Below are 18,792 nucleotides of genomic sequence, written 5' to 3'. Positions count from 1 at the left end.
TATACATTTTCACTGTGTTTAAACTTACCTGCATTGAAAAGTTTATGAACTTTGTGTAAAAGCCAATACACAGAGAATTTTGTTGTATTTGTAGATCCTTTTTTTATATTTGCAAAACACTTTTTGTGAGTTTACAAAGCTTATTTTGTGTTTGTGTTAGCTTTTTCTCATTTGCTGATTACACATTTACACAAGGATTATTGATAGCAGAAACTGTATTTTTTTTTTGGCTTACTACATAGGCCACATGCTGTGCACATGTCGAGTGTTGTGTAACATTTTATAGTAGCATTCATCCAAGACTACTTAAAAACACTGAGGCAATAGAATTTGTGGCACAAAAATGTGTAGATGAGATATCATTGAGGTCATCAGCTTTGCAGTTGTACACTTGGTTGTTAGAGAAATGTGTAAATATAAATACAAATAAAACACCTACTACTTTTACAATGTATTCCTTTTTCTGTTGTTTTACGGCTTTTAACTCAGATATGATACATTTGTATCACTGAAACATTGGAAGTCATACAATGTTTTCTTGAATCACTGTCTAATCTTTCAATACATTCTAAAACCATTATCACAACCCAGGTCTCTTTAGTTGAAAGACAGGCTGTTGAAGTCTTACGGAAGTTATCAATGCAGGAGCAATAACAAAACTTAAAGGTGGGGTAGGTAATTTTGGAGAAACCAGCTCGAGTGCGCTAGAATTTGAAAATACACAGCCACTTCCTTACAGAGCCCCTCCTCCAACACACACGAACGCGCACATGACCAATGAGGGCACGAGATAAGATTGTGCACAGATGGAAGGCTGACAGGCAGGTAGGCCATCCAGTTACTTTAGCCGGGCCGGCTAAAATGATTGGTCGTGTTTTTTACAGTACTACGGCTTCCACAGATGACGTTTTTTAATGGATTTTTTGTCAAAGCACTTAAGATATTCATTGCTATCGGGATGTTAAGAGCATTCCATGGAATATAACAACAAGTGTATCTCGAGCCGGTTTCTCAAACTTACCTACCCCACCTTTAAGTGAGTAAGCAAATGTTCACATATAACATAATACAAATGGGTTTTGGACATTGAAAACAGACAAGCAGAGACAAAGAGCATTTGTGGAATTTGACAGGAACCGGTAGAGAGTCAACTTAAATATTTTACAGAGAAACAACATGTCTCAATCTTTAGTTGCTATATTTTTTAAGGGTTTCAAAAACGTGTTACATGGTCAGTTCAACATGGCAATAAAGGCACTGAATCTTGAGGCTTAGGTGTATGTGCAACTGCTTCCCCATGTTACCACTAGAGAGCAACATAACCCTGAGCTGCTGCGAGAGAAGTCAGCACAGAGAAAAGAGCTGCCAGAGAATGTCGAACCTCAAGCATTTTGCTGGCGTAACACTGGGTTTTATTATGGTTTACTTTTAAAAATAGTATGTTGTTTGTAGAATATCAGATCCAGAAGTGCTTTACAATTTGAAATTAAACTATAGAACTTTTTATTACATGTCATTTGTTAGATGCTTTTATCCAAAGCGACTTACATACATTCAGTACTGTGGACAATCCCCACAGGAGAAATTTGGGGTGAAGTGTCTCAGGGACACAACAACATGCTGACTCGAACTTGGTACCCCCTGATTCGAAGTCCAGCACTCTATCCACTGAGCCACAGCCGCCCTTTATAATTCATATTCATAAGATGATTTCCTCCATTGCACGATTTATTCAATGTTTTGAGGCATTATGTGTATATGTAAATGTGGAAAACTTAGTGACCAGGAGGAGAAGCAGGAAGTGAAGGTAGTTCAGAACAGCACAGAAATTAACATAATACCTTTTAATTTACGGTAAATGTTGCATCAATCAGAAAAGTTGCATCAAATGTATGGAATCACAGACGTTCAAGCTAGCCTACAACTTCAAGATTTAGAAATGTCAGTTTGCCTTAGTTCCAACAAGTACTTTTAAGTGTAATAGAGAACCATCTCAACGTAACTCTTTTCCCAGTCACAGTCGAGCTGCAAAAACTCTCACTTCCTTCAAAGAAGCCCGCAAAACTCACAGCTTCCAACTGCTTAAGCTCCAAGCCCCTCCACGTGGGTTGGGTGTCTGGGAAAAGTTACTTTTATTGTACCGAGAAACCACTCTGATAACCATTTTAATATATGGACTGATAATAACCCAATATTCCGTTTAAATCGAAAATATTAGGTTCAACTTAACCTCTTGTTTAGAAAAATAAAGTCCAAGCGGACTCACCTCTGGGTAATTTGGGAACCATCAGTTCCATTTGAACTTTTTCACTGTAAAAATCATTTTATTACTTTGAATTATCACTATAGGTATTCATTCCATCCAAATACAACTGTTGTGGAAAAAAATAAAAAAAAATAAAACATAGGCCTACTCTGTTATCCTCTTACAGTGAGCCTCTGAATTAGCCCAGAGCGAAAAATGCTAACCTATTACTGCACCGAAAATCACTCCTAGCTCCCTTATTACTTATCCTAGCTGCACATCCAACACATTGTTTATGATCGTAAAGACACAGAATCTAACGGTGCCCACCTCAACACTGAAAGATACAAACTCGCGACATTATCAACAAAAACGTACATCAAAACAAGTGGCGCTAGCGCTAATGCGCTAGGCTAACATGGCTCACCTTCCTATTTGTCTGGTCTAAACTGGTCTTCAATGGCATTAAAACGATAAAAACGATGATGTAGTTAATCCATAGGTTAATATCCAATGTGGCTGTGTCCCCTTTGAAATGTTCTGATAAGCAATACAACTGCAATTCCGTTATCTGCTGTCCGCTCTGTGCTCCGTGCGCTCTGGGTCCTGCAATTCCTGCTTCCTTGCGTATAAACAATAAGTAAAGTCTGCTGCGTAATGTACTTAAGCTGGCTGGCATTCTTTATACTTTACGCAGGACCATATCTCTGGAACCCATTGGTCGATTTGGGTGATTTACACCTTTTTCTTAACCATTACATCCAATAGAATCGATGGGCAGTTCCCAAATCCACGTAAACATTACCATTGCGGACGTAATAGAGAAGCAAACGAAACATATCTGAAAATACAAGCCTGGACGGCAAAACTTTATACCCAGTATATTGCCATAAATATGATGATGGATTATCAGTAAAAATGTCTACATGACACAAAGACATTGGATTAACCTTGAGCGGCATTTTTATTCCGTTGAACACAACTTTTGATCACAAATCAAAAAAGGTAAGACGTAATTATTGTAATATTTTTGAAACCGGATGTTGTTTACTTTCTCTTTTCTGGCTGATAGCTCCAGGAATTCGAGGTTGTACAGTGATGATAGTACATGTGTGGAATCTGTGGAGCAGAGATGGGGACTCGAGTCTGCGACTCGGACTCGAGTCGCACTTAAGTCGCACACACAGAGACTTCAGACTTGACTTGGACTCGTGACCAAAATACTTCAGACTCGACTTGGACTCGTGTGTTGGGACTCATGAACAATCATTGTGTTTTCTATTTTTGGCGTATTAAAGGTGGGGTAGGTAAATTTGAGAGAAACCGGCTCGAGATCGCTAGAATTTGAAAATACACAACCGGAGATAATCTGCTAGAGGCTGCTACTTCCTTATAGAGCCCGCCTCCTCCAACACACACGAACGCGCACATGACCAATGAGGGCACGAGATAAGTTTGTGCCCAGATGGAAGGCTGACAGGCAGGTAGGCCATCCAGTTATTTTAGCCGGGCTCATTACGCAGACGTGCGCGCCTCTGTTACTACCTCGTAGTAACACAATAGCGACCGGCGGCACATCTGCGGCTTATTATACATCCATGACCTGCGGCTGTACCGCTTGTAATTAGGTTCAACTACAAAAACTTCGAACAAAACGCTGGCGGCACCAACAAAAGGAGCGCACACTGCAAAGTCTGCAATATCAAAATCAAGGATGCTGGCGCAACAACGTCGAATTTCATCAGGCACTTGAAAACTCACCCGGAGAGGTCAGTCACATTAACGCATGGACGGTTAGCAAACATGTTTAGCTCAGCATCAGCTATGTAATGTTAACTTAGCTTGCTACTAGCTTTGTATTTGTGATACTGATTTCTGATTCTGAAGTGTTTTGCTTATAAGTTGTATAAGTTGCATTTACAGTGTGATGTTTGTCCTCATATTGCATTGCAATAGCCTGTTTAAAGTGATCATATAACAAACAACTAATCAGTACTGATACTGTATGCTAATAGATATAGGAGTGATAATAACATAGTAAATGCTTTGAATTTCTTAGATATAGCGTGCAGTATTCTTATCAGACTGGATAGCAGCAGACAATAGAAGGCTTATTACAACCAGAAGAGACATGAGACTTTTATTTTTTAGAGACTTGAGACTTGACTTGGACTCGTGACCAAAGACTTGAGACTTGATCAAGTCTCACCCCACAAAGACTTGAGACTTGACTTGGACTCGTGACCAAAGACTTGAGACTTGACTTGGACTTGCAAAAAAAGACTTGTGAACATCTCTGCTGTGGAGTCTCAGCTTTAAATCGTATATCTTGTTTGTGCAGTTAAGATAGTAATAAGGGCATTTCTACCGTGAGTTCTGTGTAAAAAAGCGTTAGCATTAGTTAGCATTTTTTCTCTCAATGCTAATTCAAAGGCTTGGTATTACTCGTGTTATTTTTAGCTAACAATTGTTCTTATTGTCAGTTAGCGGAGTTTCTTACCTTTAAAAGGGTATGAAACATTAATAGTTTCATAAATGTTAAGAAGCCCTGAGACATAGTCTCGTAAAAAAACAGTGGGAGGGGTCCACTGGGGGAACCTTCGGGCTTAAGAGGTTAATAATATTGCTTTCAACTAACCTAATACATTTATGTGAAATTTGTCAACGTTTCAGTTTTTCCAGTGTAGATATAACCAAATCACAATGACAACACAGTTGTATGGACCTTACTGAACACTTTAAATGAAATTGCAAAGGTCGAAACATTGTGTCACTCTGGGCCCAGAATAATTTTAACATCATTTTTCATTTTTCTTTGTTGCTTGTTGACATTGCTTTCAAGCTATTGATCACCATCGCAATGAATCCCTACATTTTCCCTGTCTGTCCAGTTCTCTGCATTTGGGTCCTTGCTGCCTTTCACTCACCCTGTGAGAGTGTCAATGCTGGTATATACACTCACCGGCCACTTTATTAGGTACACCTTGCAAGTACCAGGTTGGACCCCCTTTTGCCTTAATAATGCCTTAATTCTTCTTGGCATAGACTCAACAAGGTGCTGGAAACATTCCTCAGAGATTTTGATCCATATTGACATGATAGCGTCACGCAGTTGCTGCAGATTTATCGGCTGCACATCCATAATGCGAATCTCTCGTTCCACCACATCGCAAAGGTGCTCTATAAGATGTAGATCTGGTGAGTATGGAGGCCATTTGAGTTCAGTGAATTCACTGTCATGTTCAAGAAACCAGTTGGAGATGATTTGAGCTTTATTACATGGTGCGTTATCCTGCTGGAAGTGGCCATCAGAATATGGGTACACTGTGGTCATAAAGGGATGGACAATGCTCAATTGGTACTTAGGGGCCTAAAGTATGGGGAAAATATCCCCCATACCATTACACCACCGCCACCAGCATGAACCATTGATACAAGCCAGGATGGATCCATGCTTTCATGTTGTTTACGGCAAATTCTGACTCGATTTCGAAAGCAGAAATCGAGACCCATCAGACCAGGCTACATTTTTCCAATCTTCTATTGTCCAATTTTGGTGAGCTAGTGCAAATTGTAGCCTCAGTTTCCTGTTCTAAGCTGACAGGTGTTGCACCCGGTGTGGTCTTCTGCTGCTATAGCCGTCTGCTTCAAGGTGCATGTGTTGTGCGTTCAGAGGTCTTCTGCATACCTTGGTTGTAACTAGTGGTTATTTTAGTTACTGTTGCCTTTCTATCATCTTGAACCAGTCTGGTAATTTTCTCTGATCTCTTGAATCAACAAGGCATTTTCACCAAGAGAATTGCCATTCACTGGATATTTTCCCTTTTTCTGACCATTCTCTGTAAACCCTAGAGGTGGTTGTGCTTGAAAATCCCAGTAGATCAGCAGTTTCTGAAATACTCTGACCAGCCCTTCTGGCACCAACAACCATGCCACGTTCAAAGTCACTTAAATCACCCCATTCGGATGCTCTATTTGAACTTCAGCAGGTTGTCTTGAACATGTCTACATGCCTAAGTGCATTGAGTTGTGATGTGATTGGCTGATTAGATATTTGCGTTAACAAGCAGTTGAACGGGTGTACCTAATAAAATGGCCAGTGAGTGTATATGTGTTTGTTCCAACTCTAAATCACATCTGAAAAGTAATTTAGCCCATTGGTGTTTCAACATTTAAATGAAAGTCTTTTATGCCTCCTTTCCCTCACTCTGCTGTGTTCTTGGCTTTAACTTCACTAATACTATCACAGAGAAGCTTTATCTGTGGCGCTCTCTTTTTAGAGAGGGCTGCTCTCTGGTTTTGTTTTGCATCTTCAGTCTGCTTGAGGGTCTTGTTGCCTCTAGAGCTTCTATTCCTGGGGTGACTGCTCAAGAAAATGACAACAAATGTATGCTGGTTGTGGGGCTGTTGGTAAATGTATTTTGCTTAAACAAGAACCAAAGAATGGAGACTTGCCCTTTTGTTTGAGTACAAAACATAACCATAAACAACACAAGCCTATTTTCTAATCTTCGCCCTATCCGGCCGGGTTTAAAAAAAAAAGAAATTCTTGACCTGAAACACTTAAATCTGGAACTTTATCAGTATATAAGAACATAATGTCAATAATATGGCATCATCTGAGTGTTTGTTTTGGATAAACGCTAACCCTGTTCACTAATAATGGTAAGTCTACTGCTGGCCAAACACGAAGAACAATAAACGCTTTTTCCATTTCATACTTAGAGAAACGACATCTTTACTGAAATGACAGATGTCGCTTGCACTCCCAGACAGACAGACAGAAATTTGAATCAATCAATAATCTTGTCATTGAGTAAAGTCTACTTCAAGTTCACACGTCCTCAGGGGCGTCTGCAGCCGGCTGCTCATTTTGTCCGGGGGAGCTCCGCTGACCCCTGAGCCACTGCCGGGGATTGTCCTGATGCAAATGAGGAGAGGGAACCAATTCATCGTCGCACAATTCGATTAGACATCTGCATATTGAGCATCTGCACCCCATGCAAATCTGCCAATACCTACTCTCCCTCCCCCCCTGCCCCCACGTTCTCTGGCCCCCCACAGGGGTAGCGCCCCACGACCCCGGGGGCAGCCTCTGTCCCTGCTCCCCACCCGCCTCCCCCTGTCTCCCCCTCTTGTCCCCTCCTGACCCTGTCAGACCCAGCTACAATACCTGACCCCGCCCCAGAGACGGGACAGTTGGAGTTCAAGGTAAATGTCCCTTTCTCTGGGTCCGTCTGTGGGCCGCCCTGCGGCCCCTGACCGGCCCTCGTCCAATAATCACATGCACCGCTCTTTTTTTTTCGTACTTTCTCACACACACACACAGAATCACACACTCACACATTTATATTACAAGCTTTTCCTTGAAAAGTCATGACTTGCTGAAAGTGAAGGCTTTCCTTTCTCTGGTGCTTTGCTATTGTAATCAAATCTGACCGCTGGCTCTTATTCACACATCTCTGCCATGCCATTTCCCTCCTTTTTTTATCGCTCAAATTGATTCATCAGGATCTCTTTCAGGGCTGGAAAGAGAGAGCGAAGATGTCAAGAAGTTTAAAGCAACATGTGTTTAGCCTCACCACAATTTGCTGTTGAAATGTTAGTTTACAGTTTAATGTACAACAGCATGTTCCTGAGTGTGGCATGAACTATTTAAGGAAAGTGCATTCTGTCTTGATTTTCTTTTGTAGACACTTATTTGATAAATGTTTGATAGAGCTCATATTTGAAACATCAAATGTTTTAATCTCTGAAAGAAACCACTTAATAAACCAGCGTTTTCATTCATTTCAAGCAATACCAACTACTCTCCATTTTTCTAAAATTGGTTTCAAGCATCCCATTTATCAAATTTGATTCTGACAGAAAACTGCAGTTCAACCAGCTCTCCGGAGTGACTGCATAATGCGATGAAGTATGTTAGCACTGAACCAACATTTGCCCTAAATAATTATTTGAAAATGTACTTTCAAAGCTAATAATCTAAAATAATTTCTGCTGTGATGTGAGCATGCTTTTGCTGTTGTTTGCAAACACCACCGCAGACTCCTTTTTCGTTCTAAGCTTTAACTTATCAAACACAACTTATTATATACCACCTTGCATAGGGCAGTTCAAATTGCTCTACCAAATCGAACTGCACAACTGTTTGCTATAATTAGTTAACTTCTTAATGCAAGTATCTCAGGCTAACAAATTAAGTAGAACTGTGTATAAAACAAGATGTTAAGACACAACAAAGTATTTCTTTGTGTGCAAAAAAACAGCATGAAGCAATTCAGATATCCTGTCTTTATGTGATTTGCATATTGGTGTAACTGAGAGCTGTTAATGTTTGTAGTTTTGTCTTATTGAATGTCTTTATGTAATCTGAGCATTCACACTTTGGTCCTCAATCATTTCTCTACTCAGCACAGTGATGGCACTTTATTCTCCTCTGTCACTGGATTTACAGCAAGCAATTTAATTTCCTTTGTTGTTGTGCTCTTTTTCTTTTTAACGGAGAAGCCACTTGCACAACATTTAAAGTTCACCTATATTTTTCACAGAATGCCTTTTGACAGCTCCCAGATAACAGATATGGACTTGTTACATCCACCTGTTGGCTGTCCTTCAGTGAAATGTCTCCAAACATTCACATCCAGACATCCAAATGAACAACATCACCGTTTTAGAAAGAGTTTTAGCCATTATGTTAAAGCGTTGAGTGTATTCATGTGAATGCACCTGACACTAAATCTTAAAACCTGTGTGCCAGGGTTCATGTGCGCTCCTCGTTGCACTTGTGTTGGTTTGTGTGCCTGGGATCACTTTGAACCTCGTCTCTCTGATTCCTGGCAGGAAGTGCGGGTCAGCAGCTCTTGGTCGTAAAACTGCTTTTGGTCGTTCTCCCGGAGTGCAGAGGCAGGGGAGAGCACAGAGAATCTCTGTCACCTCGTGATGGCACGGGATGTGAGGAGATCGTTGGGAATGCCAATAATTGCTCGATCCGAGGATGAGCTGCTGCTCTCAGTGCAACAGAACCTCCTGCAGTATAAGAACATGTAAATATAAATAACTATACAATCAAGGTGCATGCCCTTTATCTCTTCACAAGGAGAAACTGAGGGCTTCGTTCTGCGAAATCAAAGGTGATGTTACACAAGTGAAATGGTTTTAAATACATATTTAACAATAAAATCACAGGTTATCTCTGAGATATCTGCTCAGTCGAGAGGTAACGAGTGGTTTAACTGAGGGTAAAGCAACTTTTGAGTAATTATTTTATGATTAAGATTAACACTGTCTTCCAGCTAATTGTTGAACATGTTTTAACTTTATTGAATAACAGTTTCAACAACAACATCCAAACAAGACAAATTCCATCCATGTTAAAATGCATACAAAAGAACAGGAATAAACGTATACAAATTGACAAGACATTAAAATATGAAATACTACTTGAAAAACGAATATAATATTGGGTTACTGACAGCATTAGAAATACTGTGCAGTGAAAGGCATGTTACAGGTCAGAAAGGTGTGTTTTTGTTTAAGATTAAGAAAAAAAGCCAGAACATTTAAACTGAATGAAAATAAAATGTAAAAAAACAAAATATTAAATACAAAATGTATCAAAAACCATGTATTTGTTTGGATCTATATGGATCACCATTATTGAAAGGTACAAAATAATATTAAGAAGAGATATTATTTAGGCCAATGCATCTTATCAAATATACTCTGTATATGTACAATCAGTGTCATTGATATAACCTTTCTATTGTATTGTAACGTTTTGCCTCCCATGTTTTTAATGTAAAATTAAGGGCACAGATTTACACATTTTACATTTTATAAATATGTAAACATTGTAGGATGTAGCGTCACTTAAGTTAGGAGACCATTTAATTGGTTTACAAGACTCATTAATTCATCTTAAAAATTGATTGAGTTGTCAAAATTGCTGTCTGTTCGTTTTATCCGCTGTGGAACCAGGGGCTCAGCGTTCTCCCATCAGGGTATATTTGTAGCTACAACACAATGTTCAAAAGCCTTTGTCCCTCATCCTATTGCTGTGATCTGCGTCTCAGGGCTCGAGGACAAAAGGTGTCAAACGGAGCGTTGGACTTGGCCTGCCATGTCCTCCCAAGGCTGCTCCTAATCCTATTACTGTGTTCTGAGGAGAAGTATGGATCCCCGCAACTATTAAAGTCTAAAGAGGCCCTGTGTATTTACTCTGTGCATGTGTGTGTGTGTGTGTGTTCTAGTGTGTGTAATGGCATTGTAAGCGACTTCTTATCCACGTTGTCATAATGTGTTATCCACTCATGTGGCTCAAGGTTTTGCAGTCTACTTCTGTTCGTTACGGAGCAGGTGGACATTTCAATCTCTACTGCGGCTGTAGTTCCGCAGAACTTTAGCCGCTACATCCGTCTTTCATGAAGCTTCACCTCAATCTGTTTAAAGTTCGGAGGGTATTTCATGGTGCAATGAGGACAACAGTTTAGTTTGTTTAATGTTTGCATGTGTCGTGTGCATAGCATATACAAAAACTAGCAAATGTCCACAAAAAAAAGCACATTCTCAAAATGGTTGACATTTTTATGATAGATTTTTAACATCTGACAAATCAGCTAGAGGTCAGAATCAGAAAAAGTGTTATTGCCAAGAAGATTTGCTTGAGTTACAGGTGACAGCATTCCACCTAGATAACCCATTGCTCACTAGTGCAGACTATCATCCCCTCTAGATGAGCAGTTTTACATCTATACACATTTTTTTAACATCATTACGGGACCCTTGGCTGATTTAGTCTTATATATTAATTATTATTATTGTATTTTCTTTAATGTATTCAGGGTCACAAATTGTGTTTTTTTCCACATACATACTTCATAACATACAATATGTTTACATAATGTTTAAGAAATAAATGTTTCGTATTGGGTGCATTACAGGTTTTAGAAACGTTGACTTTTGACATGATAGTCTGTAGAATGTAACATATGCATTATAATGTTAGAAGATGAAATGTAAGGTAATTAGCTATCTACCGTTTTCTCGAATAGTATGGCAATAGAAACGTTCACACATTCATTGCGTGTGGCGCTCTACTGCACATTCTCCTCAGACAGAGTGCCCAGAGTAGTCTCTGCCACACCAGAAGTGAGCTGCTCTGAGTAACCACACGCTTCATTATGGGATGCGTTGCAAATGAACCGACAGTCCAGTTTGTGACTTTTTATGAAGGCACCCTTTGACTGAACCTGGAAACAAACAGAGACAGAATGTTAAGGTTAGAAACTGAAATAATATGTATATTATGTAGTTGTGACTGTCACTCGACGGTACTCTTTTATTTATTTTTCTCAGCATCACAGGTATTGTAATGACCTCTAGCACCACAAGGGCTTCCCAGGGCTGCAGGAAAATGGGGTCGGGGTGCAGTCAAATTACTACACACACCTCCAGGAAACGTGCACTTTTTTTCCTTATTATTATAAATCGTGAAAAACGAGGAGAGCTAGTGTACATTAGATGTTTGCAGCTGGAGAATTTCTGTCTTTTTGATATTGACTACAACATTTCTGGTATCACTGGTTGTAACATCATAACTGTAAGACAGTCCTGACAGAAGTTTCAATTAAGTTTATAAATACATGCTGTGTTTTTTCTCCATTGATTGTGTGTTTCGTAACTTTCACAGTATTTATTTAGCAGTTTGAATCTTCTTTTATGATAAAAATGAAAATCTCACATTTCACAATATGGGACCTTTAAATAGTGACACTCTCATATCTTGAATGTTGTAGGTTTGCTAGATTATTTATTGGTGATCACAGGAAGTCTTCCTGTGATCAAAAAGATATCCGCTTTATCATGACTGCCAATATATATAATACTGTGGAGAAAAAAGGTAATTCTAACTTATTGTTAATCACACGCAAAATCTGTGTAAGTAACTTAATATGTCTATATAATTTTTTTTACACAGCCCCATGGACTCACTTTCATCTTATGGAGCATTGTAAAACAAACCTTTTTCTGCCTCAGCTGTGTACATTAGTGGTTTATTTTTACTTAATTGGTATTTCAACTTTGCCTATGTTGGCTTTCAAGTCTCAAACTAATGATCGCATCACAAACAATAATAAGAGATTACAATGTTCAAAGCCATAGTGCCTGGAAAGCATTTGACACAAGAAGGATGATAGAGAAGTTATAGGTACAAAATTGAATTTCCTCAACATTTTGGAAAATGTGCTTTCCCATGCTGATGGAAGTCTTTATTTATCTGCCGCCTACACTTTGTCTTATTGTTTGCGAGCAGTTTTGAGCTTGAAATGACCAGAATGAAATGACCAGAATGAAATGACGTCGAATGGCCTTTTGGTTTCTCAGGGTCACTTATCTGGCTGAAGTGCAGGCTGCGGCCACACACACAGACACACACATGCACACACAGTCGTCCACAACCTTTCAATTGTGGCATTTGCGCGTATTGAACAGAGTCAATTGCCTGTCAAATGCTATGTGCGATTAGACACCAGTAGGTATGAGGCGTAATGCGGGCGAGCCTCCCAAAGCCTGAACGTTATGGGGGCCCCACTGTGTGAACCCCATGGCCCTTCTCACTCCCCTTCACCTTTTACAATCCCCCCACCCCTCTCTTTTTCATCTAACCGCCCCAGTTCAATGTTAATGTCCAGTGTTAGTGTCCACTCTTCGGACGTGTCCCACCCGAGTGAAAACCCCAGAGAAGAAAGGGCCAAAAAGAGAAAGAAAACCAAACCTTCCCTCCTTCTTTTCTCACCCGGCCTCCTCTTGTGTGCTGTCCAGCTGGTTGTGACCCCTGACCCCCTGACCCTCACTCCTGACCCCTGGACCCGTTCCCACGCCACGCCTTTTTGTGTCCACCTCACCATGGCAACACCTTGGTCACTGCTGCTGCCACGGTAACAGATGGACAGGGGCCTGGAAATAACTTCATTCAGCCCCGCCCGCAAAAGGGTGAGTACCATGCACAATCTGCCCTAAGTCCCCCTCCTCCCTTCCTTCCAATGTCTCACACACATACTTGGACACACACACACACACACACACACACACACACACACACACACACACACACACACTGCACCCCCAACCCAACTTTGACACCTCCTGTGCCACATTCACCCCAATCCCCTTGGCAGGGGCCTCTGGGTATCAGGGCCTGATAGAGTCATTACCACAGATATCCCAGATTCAGCCTGGCATGTACACGGCACGTACATGGTATTAAGAATAAATTGCCATTGTTGGCACAGAAAAGCACATAAAGGCACCCAAAAGTCACCCACATATCCCATTTCACACTGCTGGTATTTATGGTCCGGGGCGTAGGAGCGCTTACTTCATCACTGCGCTGTAATTATCTCTATGCTTCTTTTATTAGCCCTATTGTTTTCTCACATCCTCCGATGAGAAGAGGGGCTGGGGGGGAGAATTGTAAAGACACAGAGCTGAGCAGCAGCGGGGGAGCTGTTTGCTAACTCGGAGACAAACGGCAAACTGAATGGCATCGTTGAGTAGCTCAATAAGGTGCAGCAGGAAAATGAACTGCAACAGTTTTGGTGCTAATCAGTAACTAACCTCTAAACAAGGTTGCTCTCCGTCTTTAGGGAACACCTCTCGGAGAGACACTGTGAGTAGATTAAAGGCGGATAGTGTAATTACTCAGTGGAATGGGGTCTGTGCAAAGGAAGAGAGGGTTTACACTGCTTAAAACACACTTGTCTTTGTAAAGAGACCTCGGGGTCTCATCTCGCTGTCCCTGTAGAGAGCAAACAAACAAGTAAACAAACAAAATGGCGACCACTGACACAACGGAGGTCTCCTATGGCCTTCATCTTTGTCCTATAGGCGTCAAAACTATGTGGAACTTAAATATTTCCATCGAATTGAGTATCCATAAGAAATTACTTTAGCTATACCACCTGGTCTGACTGGGTAGCACTTGTGTGCGCGTGTGCGTGTGCGTGTGTGCGTGTGCGTGTGTGTGTGTGGGGGGGGGGGGGGGGCACCAACCGCCAACAGACTGACCATTGAGGCCAACCCACACAAGCGGAGCCACTTATTCAATTTTTGGGGATTTCGTATCCCATCCCTGAATGCATCTGCATCTCACTATATATTTCCCTCTAGTTCCACTCCCCCCTCACCCCTCCTGTGTCCAACACCCCCCCCCCTCCATGCTACCCTGTCCCCCCCCCTTTTTCTCCCTCCCCCTGCCTCTCGCCCAGTTCATTGTACCAAAGGAGATTTTCTCCATTGAAGCCCAGTCTCTTAGGTAACCCCAGCGCTGCATGAAATGAGGAGAGGAAGAGGGCGAGAGACAGAGAATGAGAGAGAGAGGGAGGGGGGGAGAGAGAGAGGGCGGGGAAATTGGGAGAGAGAGGGCGAAGGAAATGTAAAGGCAGAGGGAGGGCCGGACAGAAAGGGTTGAAGAAGAGGAGGGAGAAGAACGCAGGATCAGTGGAGGCAGAGACAGCAAGAGGGAAAGAGGGAAAGATGGAGAAGTAGGACAAGTGCGGTCAGACGTCGACAGCGATACAACCAGAACTCGACCCAGACCTGAGGGGAGGATGAGAGGAGAGGGTGTCTGCTGCACACGTAAGGATGAGTCCTCTGTGGCTGAGAAGGACTTTGTCTCCTGCTTTTTGCACTAATTCTTGATCCAGATTTTAGGCCCCAAAGGGTCCAAACACTGGGTACTACTTCGCTTTTATCTTCATGTCTTTTAGCTTTGAGTTGATTAACTGTTGTACATTTAAATATTACAACCTTTTTTTGTTTTTTAACAGTGCAGGTCTTTTTTCCAAATAGCCTGTGTGGTGGCAGTACCTAAAGACAAGTGTACACCAGATCAGGTCGGGCCTCCAGGCCTCTTTTAAGACCAGCATCACTGCCTGTTTCTATCAGAAAAATGTAGTAACTATTTGTGTTTGAATTAGATAACAGAGAACACATGTTTTAATACAGGTATTCGACACCTAGCAAACTTTGATGCAAAGTTTTTTCCATTTTTGGAACATTTTCATATCTCATTGGTATTCATGACAGAAAGTATTTACTTCCATGTACATGTATTCAAAGTAATTTTATAGACTACTTGAACAGAAACACACACTTATATTTCAGCATTCAAATAACATTTGAAGACTGATTTCTTTTTTTTAAACTGTGGTGGATTTTCTGGCTCTGTGATTTAAATGTAAACTTTGTTCTCAACAGAGACTTTAACTGTAAGGAAAGGACTCTGAAATGCTGCCATCCTTTGTGGCCATGCTGCTCTGCACCTCAATGGTGGGCACACAGCACATGGGGTTCCCATGAATAGGCCAGGCCTCACCAAAGACCACATCATTTGGATAAAGACGGGCTCCCACAGAAAGAGAAAACACCTCACGGAGCGAATCAGATAAAGAGAAAATGTTGCATATGGAAAATCAGATTAGGGCGAGTCAGAGCTTTACTTTTTAGTTTTTAGATTTTCCCCTCCCACCCCCCTGCCTCAGTTAAATGTACTACCACAGCAGCTCATGTGTCTGATAATAATACGCTCTACTGCTGCGCTGAGTTATCATCTCAGGCTTTTGTCTTCTTTGATCCGTGTGACCGTTGGGGGACCCACTCCTTCTTTTGTAAAGGGTCACATCACCGGCTCCTTTTGGACGGGCCTGCCCCCGGGTGGTGACCCCTTCGTTCATCATGGTGTCACCCACACAGAGGACAAGCATGAGTTAGAGCCTACTCCCTCTCCCTTTTCTCTCCTTTCTTTCTCCTTGCCTTCCCGCTCATTCCTCTGTTCTAGCCTGACCATCCTTTCCTTCTTATCCATAGATATGAGCTGACCTGAGGCGAGGCGGAGGTCAAACGCTGAACTTCATCAGATGGAGGAAGTGATATTTGGATGGAATGGCACCACTCCCTCACTGACTTTAGTAAATTGAAGCTTAATTGACCTCAGCGTCCTTAAGTCCCCAGTCAGCGAAGCAGGCCATCCGTCTGACTAGCCAAGCGTGCGTGAGTATGAGAACTTCCCGAAATCCAAGAGAAGTACGGGGGTCCGGAGCTGATTGTCCAAACGCAATTCTTGCGTCTGCCTTTGTGAAACCAGGAGTTGTGCATGGACATCACGCCCCTGACCTCTGAAAATCAGCGAGGGCACAGACCACCGTGGTCGGGATACAACTCAGTGGCTTTGTGGGTGCATAAGTGAGAGACACTGAAAGACAAACAGAAAGAGGGAGAAAGCGAGGGAGATATTGAATAAGGGAGAGTGTGTGTTTATGTAAATGTAAAGCCTGTGAGAGACATTTCTGGAGGTCAGCTCTAGTTTTGTTTCAAGTTGGGTTTGCAAAATCTTTTGGCTCAAAGCTTTAACTTGTAACAGAACAACAAGATGTAACCAGTCATTTCTGCCCTTCAGGTGAAACATGAGAAAACATTTATTTAACAGAGCCTTCCTGATAAAGACAGGCTGGTGAACAATAATTATCATTATCACTAGTTTGAAAAGTTATTAGAGCACGGAGACGACAGGTGGACAGCAGCCAAGTAGGAAGAGGAAGCAATTTATTATTCACACAAGACTCCACATACTTCATGGCAAACACTGTCCTCCATAATTCAAAACAATATTGTAAACTTCTATTTTGTACAGTTTCAACAGGGATTGATAGGCTCGGGTTGAGATTGACGTATTGCTTTCAGGTTTAGGGTTAGGGTTAGAAGAGAAGAGGAAAGAAACAAATATCTTAAATGCAGATGGAATTTTTTCAAAAATATTACTTTTTTTCTGTTCAGGCGCAACAAATCTAGACACTCATATATTCCATGACTCTGAAGATTTTGGTGTTTCCCATTTTGGAGATTTTGGAGATAGGGGTTGGAGTCTGTTGAAGGAGCAGAAAGTGTTAGAAACAGTTGAATGTGTCCGGTTTGCACTTCATCACCGGCGTCTGGGTTCTTGCTAAATTTGCAGTGGTAGGGGTGAGTGTGATAGAAAAGGAGAGTGAATGAGGGGAGGGAGGTGTGTGTGCGTATGTGTGTGTACTTACCCTCTCTGTGTTTGCCCCTGTGAATTTGCCTCTATGTGTTTTATCCTGTGTTTGACAAAGTTCAGGGGGCCAGACTTGGAGAGAGAAAAGGGAAAATGAGAGAAAGTAAAGGCTTTCAATGAGGTGGTGTGAGAAAGAGGGAGAGAGACGGTGAGCAGGATGAAAAAAAAGGCAAAGATCTGACGGGAGAGAGAGAGAGAGAGAGGAGGACAAGAGGACATTTTTTGGAGGGAAAGAGAAGACCAGGCACCTTGAAATTTGTGTGGTGAAATAGTCCGTTGCTTCACAGCACGAGAGACGTAAATTGGTGATATTTATAGATTGAAGCTGCAGGAAGCGACAACTCATTCGGGGAAATATGTATAGAGAAAGAGAAAGAGCTATTGGGAGGGAGAGAGCGGGAGAGAGAGGGAGGGAGGGAGATCAAGAGGGAGGCTGCATTAATATGCTAATGTCCTGAGTGAATGCACAACAGGCCCACTGACCAGGCTAATCACTGGTGGACACACACTGAGGCTAATCCCTCACGCAGCACTCACACCAACACACACATGGTCACACACATGCAGGAACAGACAGTGTACATTCAAATATTTGGACGGTGCCATATTTTTTGTTGCTTTGTCTCAGCTCATTGGATTTAAAATGAAAAGCTGACTTTTTTTTTTATTTGTATGGTGTTTATTTCCATGTTGGTAGAATGGTGTGTTAGTGATTCAGAAAGAAACTTACTGCAAAGGATTTTGTGAATGCTATATTAATTAAATATTTTTATTTAATTTCAAGGAAAGCCGAGCCAAAATATACCAAATTCACTACCACACCAAATACGAGGGAGAAGACCACATTTTTATTTACACTATTGCAACATCCATTTCTCCCAACTGTCACTTTCATGTGTCTCTTATCTTATGTAGCCTACTCTCTCTCTCTCTGTGTGTGTGTGTGTGTGTGTGTGTGTGTGTGTGTGTGTGTGTGTGTGTGTGTGTGTGTGTGTGTGTGTGTGTGTGTGTGTGTGTGTGTGTGTGTGTGTGTGTGTGTGTGTGTGTGTGTGTGTGTGTGTGTGTGTGTGTGTGTGTGTGTGTGTGTGTGTGTGTGTGTGTGTGTGTGTGTGTGTGTGTGTGTGTGTGTGTGTGTGTGTGTGTGTCATCATTCATATTACAGGTGAAAATGCAGAGGATTACTTGATAATAAAAATGCTATTTTAAACGCAGTTGTGATTGTCTGTGTGTCTTCTTCTTGAGCCAATTGCCAGACAAGTAATTATTCTCTTGAAAGGTTAGCAGGACAAAAACCTTAACGAATTACAAACGCTAGTAAGAAATAAGGGTTGTATTGTTTTACTTGTCTGCTTCATCTATGCAACTTCAAAAATACATTTCCTAGTTAAGTGTGATCATTATACTTATCCATTACTTTGTCTGAATCAACTTAATAATATCAAGGAAAATATCTTTC

This window comes from Pseudochaenichthys georgianus, chromosome 11 (assembly GCF_902827115.2).
Source record: "Pseudochaenichthys georgianus chromosome 11, fPseGeo1.2, whole genome shotgun sequence".
In the NCBI taxonomy this organism is placed as follows: Eukaryota; Metazoa; Chordata; class Actinopteri; order Perciformes; family Channichthyidae; genus Pseudochaenichthys; species Pseudochaenichthys georgianus.
The sequence above is the reverse complement of the archived record's forward strand: the minus strand, read 5'-3'. Positions refer to the sequence as shown.